The sequence below is a fragment of the Stenella coeruleoalba genome, assembly GCF_951394435.1.
Source record: "Stenella coeruleoalba genome assembly, contig: scaffold_69, whole genome shotgun sequence".
NCBI lineage: Eukaryota > Metazoa > Chordata > Mammalia > Artiodactyla > Delphinidae > Stenella > Stenella coeruleoalba.
The window spans coordinates 264,637-277,573 of record NW_027645992.1 but is presented as its reverse complement, the minus strand read 5'-3'; the positions used below and the strand labels follow the sequence as shown (position 1 = coordinate 277,573).

At 43.9% G+C, this 12,937-nt stretch overlaps 1 long non-coding RNA gene across 5 annotated transcripts in view; it reads left to right on the top strand.

The window, feature by feature from the left end:
- Positions 1 to 12,937, top strand: part of LOC307181408 — a 1,608,936-nt gene that overhangs the window by 1,344,621 nt on the left and 251,378 nt on the right. The gene's annotated exons all lie outside the window — the stretch shown is intronic.

Sequence of the window (12,937 nt, the reverse complement as noted above, 5' to 3'; positions counted from 1 at the left end):
TTTGCAAGCTTGCTTGGTTGGCCAAAAAGGGCGTATGCGTTTTTTCCTGAATATATTCAGGAAAAAACGCATACGCCCTTTTTGGCCAAGTGCATCATTGTGGACGTTCTGCCTCTTTTCCTATGCTTTCAATGCAATTCCAGTCTACCTCCTGAAATCGGTTTCCTGCAATTCTGCCCCGCTTTCAAGTCCTCTTGGCAGCCTTACTTCAGTCTATTTTTGGACGATAGCTGTCATTTATAACTCTGCAGGTTTGTGAATTACAGTGCCCCTGAGCTCTTTCTTCAACTCGCTTTCTTGTGAGCTGGCCGCAACACCACAGGATGGCTTCAGGCCCTAATCTGGTTCCGGCACGGCACGCTGAGCCTTTGGTTATTTCCTCTTCCTGGTGGGAAATGAGAGTTAAATTTGCCCGTCCACACACCTCCAGCTAGTCTCTCATTGGTTCTCGCTATTCCTGTTCATCTTCCACAGAAATTGCAAACTGGGCCAAACAGGAGGTTAAAGGCGATGACTCTCCAAGTCGGGAGAGTGTAGTAAAGCGTCTGGAATGTTGCAGCCGAGTACCAGGGGAGGAAAACTGAGACATATTTGAACACGTCTCCCGTTCACACGGATGATCATACTCTGGGTTCCACATGCATGTTTTAGCTGAAGGAAGAATACCTAAAACCTGGGTAGTTGAAACCCGTGGAATGGGTACCATGCAATATGACTTCAAAGGGTCTTCATTTGCTCACCGAACCTCTCCAATCCTATCACTGCTGCGTTTATGCCCCTGTACACATGCTTGATTCTCTTTCGGAGACATAGCAATGCATAGGTTTTAAGATACTTACTAGTCAGGTACATTCTTAGGCGTTTAATATGCGGTGTTGAGTCCATTTCGTTGAGCAAGGAGTAGCTCTTGTCTATTCCATATTTGGCTTAAGGAACTTTATCTGTACTCATTTCAATCTCTGATTTTATGCAGCACCCCAACTCACCTTTCCCCTTAAGCAAGCATAAGTTGGTTTTCTAAATTTGAGACCTTGTTCTGTTCTGTAATTCAGTTCCTGTGTAGCCAAGTTTACATTCCGTGTATTACTGATATCTTATGATGTTTCTTTTTCTGTGTGACTTCTTTCAGTTAGAATCATCATACCTGAATCCACTCATTGTGCTGCTAAGGGCCTGATGACACAGATTTCATTGCTGAGTGATATTGCTTTGTAAGTAAATACCACAACTTCTTTATCCATTTTTCACTTTCTGCGATGTTGAACTTGTACTGTAAATGAGGTTCTTCTAAACAGAGCCGTTCCAAACTTTGGGGTGGCTGTGTCTTTTTGATTTTAATTTCCCTAAGCTATAGGACCATAAGTGGAAGTGCCCTAGGTTCTGTTGCTTTGTTTTTTAGATGTTTCAGGAAACACCATACACTTCTCCCGAGTGGTTGTTGGCAATTTACATCCCGCCCATCAGCATAACAAGGCTCCCAGTTCTCCATGGCCTGTCCTGCCTTTCTGGATTTTACCCTTTTTTCAGATGGCCCTTTTGACCGGGGGGAAGTGAGACTTCATTGTAGTGCAGATTTCCTTTGCAAGCTTGCTTGGTTGGCCAAAAAGGGCGTATGCGTTTTTTCCTGAATATATTCAGGAAAAAACGCATACGCCCTTTTTGGCCAAGTGCATCATTGTGGACGTTCTGCCTCTTTTCCTATGCCTTCAATGCAATTCCAGTCTACCTCCTGAAATCGGTTTCCTGCAATTCTGCCCCGCTTTCAAGTCCTCTTGGCAGCCTTACTTCAGTCTATTTTTGGACGATAGCTGTCATTTATAACTCTGCAGGTTTGTGAATTACAGTGCCCCTGAGCTCCTTTCTTCAACTCGCTTTCTTGTGAGCTGGCCGCAACACCGCAGGATGGCTTCAGGCCCTAATCTGGTTCCGGCACGGCACGCTGAGCCTTTGGTTAATTCCTCTTCCTGGTGGGAAATGAGAGTTAAATTTGCCCGTCCAGACACCTCCAGCTAGTCTCTCATTGGTTCTCGCTATTCCTGTTCATCTTCCGCAGAAATTGCAAACTGGGCCAAACAGGAGGTTAAAGGGACTGACTCTCCAAGTGGGGAGAGTGTTAGTAAAGCGTCTGGAATGTTGCACCCGAGTACCAGGGTACGAAAACTGAGACATATTTGAACACGTCTCCCGATCACATGGTTGATCATACTCTAGGTTCCACATGCATGTTTTAGCTGAAGGAAGAATACCTTAAACCTGGGTATTTGAAACCCGTGGAATGGGTACCATGCAATATGACTTCAAAGGGTCTTCATTTGCTCACCGAACCTCTCCAATCCTATCACTGCTGCGTTTATGCCCCTGTACACATGCTTGATTCTCTTTCGGAGACATAGCAATCCATAGGTTTTAAGATACTTACTAGTCAGGTACATTCTTAGGCGTTTAATATGCGGTGTTGAGTCCATTTCGTTGAGCAAGGAGTAGCTCTTGCCTATTCCATATTTGGCTTAAGGAACTTTATCTGTGCTCATTTCAATCTCTGGTTTTATGCAGCACCCCACCTCGCCTTTACCCTTAAGCAAGCATAAGTTGGTTTTCTAAATTTGAGACCCTGTTCTGTTCTGCAATTCAGTTCCTGTGTAGCCAAGTTTACATTCCGTGTATTACTGATATCTTATGATGTTTCTTTTTCTGTGTGACTTATTTCAGTTAGAATCATCATACCTGAATCCACTCATTGTGCTGCTAAGGGCCTGATGACACAGATTTCATTGCTGAGTGATATTGCTTTGTAAGTAAATACCACAACTTCTTTATCCATTTTTCAATTTCTGCGATGTTGAACTTGTACTGTAAACGAGGTTCTTGTAACCAGAGCCGTTCGAAACTTTGGGGTGGCTCTGTCTTTTTGATTTTAAATTCCCTAATCTATAGGACCATAAGTGGAAGTGCCGTAGGGTCTGTTGCTTTGTATTTTAGATGTTTCAGGAAACACCATACACTTCTCCCGAGTGGTTGTTGGCAATTTACATCCCGCCCATCAGCATAACAAGGCTCCCAGTTCTCCATGGCCTGTCCTGCCTTTCTGGATTTTACACTTTTTTCAGATGGCCCTTTTGACCGGGGGGAAGTGAGACTTCATTGTAGTGCAGATTTCCTTTTCAAGCTTGCTTGGTTGGCCAAAAAGGGCGTATGCGTTTTTTCCTGAATATATTCAGGAAAAAACGCATACGCCCTTTTTGGCCAAGTGCATCATTGTGGACGTTCTGCCTCTTTTCCTATGCTTTCAATGCAATTCCAGTCTACCTCCTGAAATCGGTTTCCTGCAATTCTGCCCCGCTTTCAAGTCCTCTTGGCAGCCTTACTTCAGTCTATTTTTGGACGATAGCTGTCATTTATAACTCTGCAGGTTTGTGAATTACAGTGCCCCTGAGCTCCTTTCTTTAACTCGATTTCTTGTGACCTGGCCGCAACACCGCAGGATGTCTTCAGGCCCTAATCTGGTTCTGGCACGGCACGCTGAGCCTTTGGTTAATTCCTCTTCCTGGTGGGAAATGAGAGTTAAATTTGCCCATCCAGACACCTCCAGCTAGTCTCTCATTGGTTCTCGCTATTCCTGTTCATCTTCCACAGAAATTGCAAACTGGGCCAAACAGGAGGTTAAAGGGACTGACTCTCCAAGTGGGGAGAGTGTTAGTAAAGCGTCTGGAATGTTGCACCCGAGTACCAGGGTACGAAAACTGAGACATATTTGAACACATCTCCCGATCACATGGTTGATTATACTCTAGGTTCCACATGCATGTTTTAGCTGAAGGAAGAATACCTTAAACCTGGGTAGTTGAAACCCGTGGAATGGGTACCATGCAATGTGACTTCAAAGGGTCTTCATTTGCTCACCGAACCTCTCCAATCCTATCACAGCTGCGTTTATGCCCCTGTACACATGCTTGATTCTCTTTCGGAGACATAGCAATCCATAGGTTTTAAGATACTTACTAGTCAGCTACATTCTTAGGCATTTAATATGCAGTGTTGAGTCCATTTCGTTGAGCAAGGAGTAGCTCTTGTCTATTCCATATTTGGCTTAAGGAACTTTATCTGTGCTCATTTCAATCTCTGGTTTTATGCAGCACCCCAACTCACCTTTCCCCTTAAGCAAGCATAAGTTGGTTTTCTAAATTTGAGACCCTGTTCTGTTTTGGAATGCAATTCCTGTGTAGCCAAGTTTACATTCCGTGTATTAGTGATATCTTATGATGTTTCTTTTTCTGTGTGACTTATTTCAGTTAGAATCATCGTACCTGTATCCACTCATTATGCTGCTACGGGCCTCATGACATAGATTTCATTGCTGAGTGATACTGCATTGTACGTAAGTACCACAAGTTCTTTATCCATTTTTCACTTTCTGTGATATTGAACTTGTACGGTAAACGAGGTTCTTGTAAAAGGAGGCGTCCGAAACTTTGGGGTGGCTGTGTGTTTTTCATTTTAATTTCCTAAGCTATAGGACCATAAGTGGAAGTGCCCTAGGTTCTGTTGCTTTGTTTTTTAGATGTTTCAGGAAACACCATACACTTCTCCTGAGTGTCTGTTGGCAATTTACATCCCGCCCATCAGCATAACAAGGCTCCCAGTTCTCAATGGCCTGTTGCATTTCTGGATTTTACACTTTTTTCAGATGGCCCTTTTGACCGGGGGGAAGTGAGACTTCATTGTAGTGCAGATTTCCTTTGCAAGCTTGCTTGGTTGGCCATAAAGTGCGTATGCGTTTTTTCCTGAGTATATTCAGGAAAAAACGCATATGCCCTTTTTGGCCAAGTGCATCATTGTGGACGTTCTGCCTCTTTTCCTATGCTTTCAATGCAATTCCAGTCTACCTCCTGAAATCGGTTTCCTGCAATTCTGCCCCGCTTTCAAGTCCTCTTGGCAGCCTTACTTCAGTCTATTTTTGGACGATAGCTGTCATTTATAACTCTGCAGGTTTGTGAATTACAGTGCCCCTGAGCTCCTTTCTTCAACTCGCTTTCTTGTGACCTGGCCGCAACACCGCAGGATGGCTTCAGGCCCTAATCTGGTTCCGGCCCGGCATGCTGAGCCTTTGGTTAATTCCTCTTCCTGGTGGGAAATGAGAGTTAAATTTGCCCGTCCAGACACTTCCAGCTAGCCTCTCATTGGTTCTCGCTATTCCTGTTCATCTTCCGCAGAAATTGCAAACTGGGCCAAACAGGAGGTTAAAGGGACTGACTCTCCAAGTGGGGAGAGTGTTAGTAAAGCGTCTGGAATGTTGCACCCGAGTACCAGGGGAGGAAAACTGAGACATATTTGAACACGTCTCCCGATCACATGGTTGATCATACTCTGGGTTCCACATGCATGTTTTAGCTGAAGGAAGAATACCTAAAATCTGCGTAGTTGAAACCCGTGGAATGGGTACCATGCAATATGACTTCAAAGGGTCTTCATTTGCTCACTGAACCGCTCCAATCCTATCACTGCTGCGTTTATGCCCCTGTACACATGCTTGATTCTCTTTCGGAGACATAGCAATCTATAGGTTTTAAGATACTTACTAGTCAGGTACATTCTTAGGCGTTTAATATGCGGTGTTAAGTCCATTTCGTTGAGCAAGGAGTAGCTCTTGTCTATTCCATATTTGGCTTAAGGAACTTTGTGCTCATTTCAATCTCTGCTTTTATGCAGCACCCCAACTCACCTTTCCCCTTAAGCAAGCATAAGTTGGTTTTCTAAATTTGAGACCCTGTTCTGTTCTGTAATTCAGTTCCTGGGTAGCCAAGTTTACATTCCGTGTATTACTGATATCTTATGATGTTTCTTTTTCTGTGTGACTTATTTCAGTTAGAATCATCATACCTGAATCCACTCATTGTGCTGCTAAGGGCCTGATGACACAGATTTCATTGCTGAGTGATATTGCTTTGTAAGTAAATACCACAACTTCTTTATCCATTTTTCACTTTCTGCGATGTTGAACTTGTACTGTAAACGAGGTTCTTGTAAACAGAGCCGTTCCAAACTTTGGGGTGGCTGTGTCTTTTTCATTTTAATTTCCCTAAGCTATAGGACCATAAGTGGAAGTGCCCTAGGTTCTGTTGCTTTGTTTTTTAGATGTTTCAGGAAACACCATACACTTCTCCCGAGTGGTTGTTGGCAATTTACATCCCGCCCATCAGCATAACAAGGCTCCCAGTTCTCCATGGCCTGTCCTGCCTTTCTGGATTTTACACTTTTTTCAGATGGCCCTTTTGACCGGGGGGAAGTGAGACTTCATTGTAGTGCAGATTTCCTTTGCAAGCTTGCTTGGTTGGCCAAAAAGGGCGTATGCGTTTTTTCCTGAATATATTCAGGAAAAAACGCATACGCCCTTTTTGGCCAAGTGCATCATTGTGGACGTTCTGCCTCTTTTCCTATGCTTTCAATGCAATTCCAGTCTACCTCCTGAAATCGGTTTCCTGCAATTCTGCCCCACTTTCAAGTCCTCTTGGCAGCCTTACTTCAGTCTATTTTTGGACGATAGCTGTCATTTATAACTCTGCAGGTTTGTGAATTACAGTGCCCCTGAGCTCCTTTCTTCAACTCGCTTTCTTTTGAGCTGGCCGCAACACCGCAGGATGGCTTCAGGCCCTAATCTGGTTCCGGTACGGCACGCTGAGCCTTTGGTTATTTCCTCTTCCTGGTGGGAAATGAGAGTTAAATTTGCCCGTCCAGACACCTCCAGCTAGCCTCTCATTGGTTCTTGCTATTCCTGTTCATCTTCCACAGAAATTGCAAACTGGGCCAAACAGGAGGTTAAAGGCGCTGACTCTCCAAGTGGGGAGAGTGTTAGTAAAGCGTCTGGAATGTTGCACCCGAGTACCAGGGGAGGAAAACTGAGACATATTTGAACACGTCTCCCGATCACATGGTTGATCAAACTCTGGGTTCCACATGCATGTTTTAGCTGAAGGAAGAATACCTAAAATCTGGGTAGTTGAAACCCGTGGAATGGGTACCATGCAATATGACTTCAAAGGGTCTTCATTTGCTCACTGAACCTCTCCAATCCTATCACTGCTGCGTTTATGCCCCTGTACACATGCTTGATTCTCTTTCGGAGACATAGCAATCCATAGGTTTTAAGATACTTACTAGTCAGGTACATTCTTAGGCGTTTAATATGCGGTGTTGAGTCCATTTCGTTGAGCAAGGAGTAGCTCTTGTCTATTCCATATTTGGCTTAAGGAACTTTATCTGTGCTCATTTCAATCTCTGGTTTTATGCAGCACGCCAACTCACCTTTACCCTTAAGCAAGCATAAGTTGGTTTTCTAAATTTGAGACCCTGTTCTGTTCTGTAATTCAGTTCCTGTGTAGCCAAGTTTACATTCCGTGTATTAGTGATATCTTATGATGTTTCTTTTTCTGTGTGACTTATTTCAGTTAGAATCATCATACCTGAATCCACTCATTGTGCTGCTAAGGGCCTGATGACACAGATTTCATTGCTGAGTGATATTGCTTTGTAAGTAAATACCACATCTTCTTTATCCATTTTTCACTTTCTGTGATGTTGAACTTGTACTGTAAACGAGGTTCTTGTAAACAGAGCCGTTCCAAACTTTGGGGTGGCTGTGTCTTTTTGATTTTAAATTCCCTAAGCTATAGGACCATAAGTGGAAGTGCCCTAGGCTCTGTTGCTTTGTTTTTTAGATGTTTCAGGAAACACCGTACACTTCTCCCGAGTGTTTGTTGGCAATTTACATCCCGCCCTTCAGCATAACAAGGCTCCCAGTTCTCCATGGCCTGTCCTGCCTTTCTGGATTTTACACTTTTTTCAGATGGCCCTTTTGACCGGGGGGAAGTGAGACTTCATTGTAGTGCAGATTTCCTTTGCAAGCTTGCTTGGTTGGCCAAAAAGTGCGTATGCGTTTTTTCCTGAATATATTCAGGAAAAAACGCATACACCCTTTTTGGCCAAGTGCATCATTGTGGACGTTCTGCCTCTTTTCCTATGCTTTCAATGCAATTCCAGTCTACCTCCTGAAATCGGTTTCCTGCAATTCTGCCTGGCTTTCAAGTCCTCTTGGCAGCCTTACTTCAGTCTATTTTTGGACGATAGCTGTCATTTATAACTCTGCAGGTTTGTGAATTACAGTGCCCCTGAGCTCCTTTCTTCAACTCGCTTTCTTGTGACCTGGCCGCAACACCGCAGGATGGCTTCAGGCCCTAATCTGGTTCCGGCCCGGCATGCTGAGCCTTTGGTTAATTCCTCTTCCTGGTGGGAAATGAGAGTTGAATTTGCCAGTCCAGACACCTCCAGCTAGCCTCTCATTGGTTCTCGCTATTCCTGTTCATCTTCCGCAGAAATTGCAAACTGGGCCAAACAGGAGGTTAAACGGACTGACTCTCCAAGTCGGGAGAGTGTTAGTAAAGCGTCTGGAATGTTGCACCCGAGTACCAGGGGAGGAAAACTGAGACATATTTGAACACGTCTCCCGTTCACATGGTTGATCATACTCTGGGTTCCACATGCATGTTTTAGCTGAAGGAAGAATACCTTAAACCTGGAGAGTTGAGACCCGTGTAATGGGTACCATGCAATATGACTTCAAAGGATCTTCATTTGCTCACCGAACCTCTCCAATCCTATCACTGCTGCGTTTATGCCCCTGTACACATGCTTGATTCTCTTTTGGAGACATAGCAATCCATAGGTTTTAAGATACTTACTAGTCAGGTACATTCTTAGGCGTTTAATATGGGGTTTTGAGTCCATTTCGTTGAGCAAGGAGTAGCTCTTGTCTATTCCATATTTGGCTTAAGGAACTTTATCTGTGCTCATTTCAATCTCTGGTTTTATGCAGCACCCCAACTCACCTTTCCCCTTAAGCAAGCATAAGTTGGTTTTCTAAATTTGAGACCCTGTTCTGTTTTGGAATGCAGTTCCTGTGTAGCCAAGTTTACATTCCGTGTATTAGTGATATCTTATGATGTTTCTTTTTCTGTGTGACTTATTTCAGTTAGAATCATCATACCTGAATCCACTCATTGTGCTGCTAAGGGCCTGATGACACAGATTTCATTGCTGAGTGATATTGCTTTGTAAGTAAATACCACAACTTCTTTATCCATTTTTCACTTTCTGCGATGTTGAACTTGTACTGTAAACGAGGTTCTTGTAAACAGAGCCGTTCCAAACTTTGGGGTGGCTGTGTCTTTTTCATTTTAATTTCCCTAAGCTATAGGACCATAAGTGGAAGTGCCCTAGGTTCTGTTGCTTTGTTTTTTAGTTGTTTCAGGAAACACCATACACTTCTCCCAAGTGGTTCTTGGCAATTTACATCCCGCCCATCAGCATAACAAGGCTCCCAGTTCTCCATGGCCTGTCCTGCCTTTCTGGATTTTACCCTTTTTTCAGATGGCCCTTTTGACCGGGGGGAAGTGAGACTTCATTGTAGTGCAGATTTCCTTTGCAAGCTTGCTTGGTTGGCCAAAAAGGGCGTATGCGTTTTTTCCTGAATATATTCAGGAAAAAACGCATACGCCCTTTTTGGCCAAGTGCATCATTGTGGACGTTCTGCCTCTTTTCCTATGCTTTCAATGCAATTCCAGTCTACCTCCTGAAATCGGTTTCCTGCAATTCTGCCCCGCTTTCAAGTCCTCTTGGCAGCCTTACTTCAGTCTATTTTTGGACGATAGCTGTCATTTATAACTCTGCAGGTTTGTGAATTACAGTGCCCCTGAGCTCCTTTCTTCAACTCGCTTTCTTGTGACCTGGCCGCAACACCGCAGGATGGCTTCAGGCCCTAATCTGGTTCCGGCCCAGCATGCTGAGCCTTTGGTTAATTCCTCTTCCTGGTGGGAAATGAGAGTTGAATTTGCCCGTCCAGACACCTCCAGCTAGCCTCTCATTGGTTCTTGCTATTCCTGTTCATCTTCCGCAGAAATTGCAAACTGGGCCAAACAGGAGTTTAAAGGGACTGACTCTCCAAGTCGGGAGAGTGTTAGTAAAGCGTCTGGAATGTTGCACCCGAGTACCAGGGGAGGAAAACTGAGACATATTTGAACACGTCTCCCGTTCACATGGTTGATCATACTCTGGGTTCCACATGCATGTTTTAGCTGAAGGAAGAATACCTTAAACCTGGAGAGTTGAGACCCGTGTAATGGGTACCATGCAATATGACTTCAAAGGGTCTTCATTTGCTCACCGAACCTCTCCAATCATATCACTGCTGCGTTTATGCCCCTGTACACACGCTTGATTCTCTTTTGGAGACATAGCAATCCATAGGTTTTAAGATACTTACTAGTCAGGTACATTCTTAGGCGTTTAATATGGGGTTTTGAGTCCATTTCGTTGAGCAAGGAGTAGCTCTTGTCTATTCCATATTTGGCTTAAGGAACTTTATCTGTGCTCATTTCAATCTCTGGTTTTATGCAGCACCCCAACTCACCTTTCCCCTTAAGCAAGCATAAGTTGGTTTTCTAAATTTGAGACCCTGTTCTGTTTTGGAATGCAGTTCCTGTGTAGCCAAGTTTACATTCCGTGTATTAGTGATATCTTATGATGTTTCTTTTTCTGTGTGACTTATTTCAGTTAGAATCATCATACCTGAATCCACTCATTGTGCTGCTAAGGGCCTGATGACACAGATTTCATTGCTGAGTGATATTGCTTTGTAAGTAAATACCACAACTTCTTTATCCATTTTTCACTTTCTGCGATGTTGAACTTGTACTGTAAACGAGGTTCTTGTAAACAGAGCCGTTCCAAACTTTGGGGTGGCTGTGTCTTTTTCATTTTAATTTCCCTAAGCTATAGGACCATAAGTGGAAGTGCCCTAGGTTCTGTTGCTTTGTTTTTTAGTTGTTTCAGGAAACACCATACACTTCTCCCAAGTGGTTCTTGGCAATTTACATCCCGCCCATCAGCATAACAAGGCTCCCAGTTCTCCATGGCCTGTCCTGCCTTTCTGGATTTTACACTTTTTTCAGATGGCCCTTTTGACCGGGGGGAAGTGAGACTTCATTGTAGTGCAGATTTCCTTTGCAAGCTTGCTTGGTTGGCCAAAAAGGGCGTATGCGTTTTTTCCTGAATATATTCAGGAAAAAACGCATACGCCCTTTTTGGCCAAGTGCATCATTGTGGACGTTCTGCCTCTTTTCCTATGCTTTCAATGCAATTCAAGTCTACCTCCTGAAATCGGTTTCCTGCAATTCTGCCCCGCTTTCAAGTCCTCTTGGCAGCCTTACTTCAGTCTATTTTTGGACGATAGCTGTCATTCATAACTCTGCAGGTTTGTGAATTACAGTGCCCCTGAGCTCCTTTCTTCAACTCGCTTTCTTGTGACCTGGCCGCAACACCGCAGGATGGCTTCAGGCCCTAATCTGGTTCCGGCCCGGCATGCTGAGCCTTTGGTTAATTCCTCTTCCTGGTGGGAAATGAGAGTTGAATTTGCCCGTCCAGACACCTCCAGCTAGCCTCTCATTGGTTCTTGCTATTCCTGTTCATCTTCCGCAGAAATTGCAAACTGGGCCAAACAGGAGTTTAAAGGGACTGACTCTCCAAGTCGGGAGAGTGTTAGTAAAGCGTCTGGAATGTTGCACCCGAGTACCAGGGGAGGAAAACTGAGACATATTTGAACACGTCTCCCGTTCACATGGTTGATCATACTCTGGGTTCCACATGCATGTTTTAGCTGAAGGAAGAATACCTTAAACCTGGAGAGTTGAGACCCGTGTAATGGGTACCATGCAATATGACTTCAAAGGGTCTTCATTTGCTCACCGAACCTCTCCAATCCTATCACTGCTGCGTTTATGCCCCTGTACACACGCTTGATTCTCTTTTGGAGACATAGCAATCCATAGGTTTTAAGAAACTTACTAGTCAGGTACATTCTTAGGCGTTTAATATGGGGTTTTGAGTCCATTTCGTTGAGCAAGGAGTAGCTCTTGTCTATTCCATATTTGGCTTAAGGAACTTTATCTGTGCTCATTTCAATCTCTGGTTTTATGCAGCACCCCAACTCACCTTTCCCCTTAAGCAAGCGTAAGTTGGTTTTCTAAATTTGAGACCCTGTTCTGTTTTGGAATGCAGTTCCTGTGTAGCCAAGTTTACATTCCGTGTATTAGTGATATCTTATGATGTTTCTTTTTCTGTGTGACTTATTTCAGTTAGAATCATCATACCTGAATCCACTCATTGTGCTGCTAAGGGCCTGATGACACAGATTTCATTGCTGAGTGATATTGCTTTGTAAGTAAATACCACAACTTCTTTATCCATTTTTCACTTTCTGCGATGTTGAACTTGTACTGTAAACGAGCTTCTTGTAAACAGAGCCGTTCCAAACTTTGGGGTGGCTGTGTCTTTTTCATTTTAATTTCCCTAAGCTATAGGACCATAAGTGGAAGTGCCCTAGGTTCTGTTGCTTTGTTTTTTAGTTGTTTCAGGAAACACCATACACTTCTCCCAAGTGGTTCTTGGCAATTTACATCCCGCCCATCAGCATAACAAGGCTCCCAGTTCTCCATGGCCTGTCCTGCCTTTCTGGATTTTACACTTTTTTCAGATGGCCCTTTTGACCGGGGGGAAGTGAGACTTCATTGTAGTGCAGATTTCCTTTGCAAGCTTGCTTGGTTGGCCAAAAAGGGCGTATGCGTTTTTTCCTGAATATATTCAGGAAAAAACGCATACGCCCTTTTTGGCCAAGTGCATCATTGTGGACGTTCTGCCTCTTTTCCTATGCTTTCAATGCAATTCCAGTCTACCTCCTGAAATCGGTTTCCTGCAATTCTGCCCCGCTTTCAAGTCCTCTTGGCAGCCTTACTTCAGTCTATTTTTGGACGATAGCTGTCATTTATAACTCTGCAGGTTTGTGAATTACAGTGCCCCTGAGCTCCTTTCTTCAACTCGCTTTCTTGTGACC